This window comes from Adiantum capillus-veneris, chromosome 14, assembly GCF_014529385.1.
Source record: "Adiantum capillus-veneris isolate H3 chromosome 14, ASM1452938v2, whole genome shotgun sequence".
Taxonomy (NCBI): Eukaryota; Viridiplantae; Streptophyta; class Polypodiopsida; order Polypodiales; family Pteridaceae; genus Adiantum; species Adiantum capillus-veneris.
The window spans coordinates 68403791-68407547 of NC_140944.1; positions in this window are offsets into that span (position 1 = coordinate 68403791).

Consider the following 3757-nt stretch of genomic DNA (forward strand, 5'->3'; position numbering starts at 1 on the left):
CCAGGGGTCTCAATGCAATCTGAGCCCACAAGTGATAGCTTTACTTTTCCAAGTCTAGCTCATCTTTCCCTTGATGAGACCACGGCTACCATGCCTACCCCAATGATGGGCATGCCAAGAAACACGCCATGGACCTCGTTTGTTAGTAAAGCACCGCTACATGGTAGCTCAATGCCTGCAATAGTACCTACAAGTGCGTACCAATCGTATGCACCTATGGGTCCACGTACTCATGTAGTCCCTACCCCTCACATTGTTTCAACTACCTATGCTCCACAACCACAATACACAAGTTCTTATTTCCATGGGACTATACCGGCTAGCATTAGCATGTCACATCCAACGTCTGCTATGCCTAGGGCCACTCATATGAACTATGGACCACCACATGGCACAACATCGAACCCAACGTGGAACCCAAGGGCTTCCTATGCACCAAGCCCAATGCCAATACCTACTCCACATGTAGTCTCTGGAGCACCTTCACCCACGGTGCCTGCTCACTTAGGTGACTTGGCAACATTTGCTCAATCTATTGGTCGATCTATTGCTGAGAATATGCGTAACACGCCTGATAGAGAGCCTAGAAGTAAGGCAGTACAAATAGCCAATCTCACACAAAAATTTAGTGGAGACGGGGATGTGAGAAAGCATATCGAAGTGTTTGAACAAATATGTGATTCTCTAGGAGAACACAATGACCTACATAAGAGCAATGCTTTAAGCCTAACCTTAAGTGGAGAGGCTGGGGATTGGTATAGAACCCTAAGGGTGGAAGAAAAAACGATTTACCCTACTCTTAGGAGACTGTTCTTAAAAGAATACATACAAGAGGGAGTACTTTGGGGTGTAGCCTCTCAGCTCCAGAAAGCCCAATGAGACGAAGGAGAGTCGGTGAGAGACTTTATAAGTCACTTGAAGCATTTGAATTCTCGTTGTAATCCAAATGAGCGCTTCAACAATAACCAATTGCTTTATAGATTCATTAGGGGATTGTGACATGAGGATATCTACAATGGCCTAGTCATTAGAGGTATCACCACTTGGGAAGCAGTCACCACCAATGCGATCCAATTGGAGAATAATTTAATGATTCAAGGAGAAAGAGTGTCTGTTGAGCCTAAATCTATTAGCTCGCAAGCATCAGTGCATTAGCCAATGACCCTAAAGCCTATTGCTAAGGAGCCAAAGATATCTGAGATGACTTTAGCAGATCTCACCAAGGCTATTCAAGAGAGTCTTAGAGACAATCGTGCTCCGCAAAACAATCATATGTATCCAAGAAGGGAGCAGCAATGGTGCTCAGTATGCTATGGACCGCATAGTACCAGTGAATGCCCTACTTTTAGAGTAAAATTCAATGGGAACTGCAATGCATGTGGGAGGTATGGTCATCAAGCTAAGGATTGCATAGTATTTAAGCGTGCGATGGCCAATAGACCAACCTTAGCATGGACAGACACACCTCAAGTGCCTGCCTTGATGCCGGCCCCACCTCTTGAACAAACAGCACAATGCATGGTCCCTGGGGCCCAAAATGTTGTTCAAACAACACCCTTACCACCTCCAGTGCTAGGACCGCAACCACCACATCCGAGAATCACTTCTGTGAATCAAGTGGGTTGTGAGTCATCTATTTCATGTTTGGAAGGCTATGAGGAAGATATAGATCCTAATATCGCCTATGGGATGGATGTGCTTGAAGAAAGTCCACAATACTACATGGAGGACTATTGGGGACAATTCAAACCTGTATATCAAGTAGCTGCTCTTGCGGCAAGAGGACAAAATATCAATTACACCGCTAAGAGACCACCTCTTCAATGCTATGAGTGTGGAGGTCCACATCGTGTAGCCGAGTGTCCTATTAGGCTACAAAAGAACGCCACACTGATGCAAACCAATCAAGCGAGCACGTCTACAATGCCGATACTCATGTGTAATCGATGTGGCATAGATCATTTGATTGCCCAATGTCCAAATAATCCAAATGCACCGAAGATCACGCCATTAAACTTGATTGAAGTTACCGAGGAGCCATCACCAAGTACACACGTGGTACCAGTAAACGTCCTCACACGATCGATGCTCCAAAAACAAAATTATATTCTTGAGGAAAGAGACACGGCATCAATTTCCCAATCTTAGAAAAAGAAGAAAACACGAAGAAAGAGAACGCAAAAAGCAGCGAAGCCAGACCCCAGTTCAAAGACCAACATAGGGATTGGTGATGACCCCGTATATATGAATGACGCTGAAGAAGATTCTGATTTAGGTGAAACCATGGAGACCAAAACGACCACTAACATAGAAACCAACAAGGAAGATGTTCATGAGCCACAATGGCCAGAATCCAAAAAGAAGATAGGAACTTACCCAAACCCTACAGAGGAGATTGAGCGAGTCAAGCAATTAAGGAGTTTTGTAGAAGATACCCAAAGGGATCTAGAACTAGCACCTAGGAAGATCCAGATTACAGACACCGTGTTCCCTACGCAACAACAACCTCACCAAGTCCATAGACCCTTGGACATACCTAGTGTCATCCAAGAAGAAAGTGACTTAAAGTCATGGGGAAGTGGGCATACTCACTTCTTGATGGAAAGAATGTTTACAGAGGGACTACCTGATCCTATCGAAGAAATGGAGATCCCATCTTCCCCACGTCAAGGGACTCAAGGCCAAAAGGTTCCGTTAAACATTGCCAAATTTATGGATTTCATGTCTTCAGAAGTTAGAACCACCATCATGTACAAACTATATAAAGACCCCGAGCTAGTCTTAGCCCTTCGAGCCTTCCTCAATAGAGAACTGAAGTTTGGGCTACCACAATTTGCACAGATGGATGGAGCTGGGGAGATGCCAATAGAGGAGGAATACATAGATCCACAACCGAACCTAGATGAGAACCTTGTTATAGAAATACCTGTTAACAAGTTGGGACAATACTTTGAGGGTGATGAATCTAATGCGACTATACCAATCACTACTAAGGGATTAACTCTGAAGGGAATCCTTGATGGTGGCACTGGGGTTAGCATTGTGACTAAAAATTGCTGGGAAACTATGGGAAGACCTCACCTTGCGACCACAACCATAGTAGTGAAGATGGCCAATGGGTCTATTGTTAAACCTATTGGGATGCTAGAAGATCTCAAGATCAAGGTCTTTGGACATAAAATACGAGTTACCTTCATTGTTATGGATTTCTCCAAGCACACTATGGCATCTGAGATGATCTTAGGACGTCCTTTCATGAGGGAAGAAAAAATGGTGCATGACTGGTCTAAAAACCATGTCTACTTGCAGTTCCAAGATTCTGTCATTCGAGTGGATCTTGTGACGGGTCGAGCACATCCTCTAGGAAACAGGTTTATAATTGATCATAGATCTGACACCACAATTTACTCGGCTCCATTGCAGTATTGTTACACGTGTAAAGCGGACACTGATGTTGGGGAAGATTCTCCTTATATGGATGTACTACCTGGGATGACTGAGTCGGACAATGTGGATTGGGTCCACCTAGAAGCAACCATAGACACTTGGGGAAACAGGGGGACGACCTGGGTAACACCTGAGGGGGATGAAATGCCTGTACCTTTAAATATGCTACAAGCAATGCATATAGCTTCTGGAAAGACTCATCCTAATATAACGAAGAAAACATACAAGTGGGTCCCTAAAGCTTCTTTAGTGACCATGGCGGATGCTAAAAAACAAAAGCCTTGTAGGAAATGTACCACTCGCTCCAAGA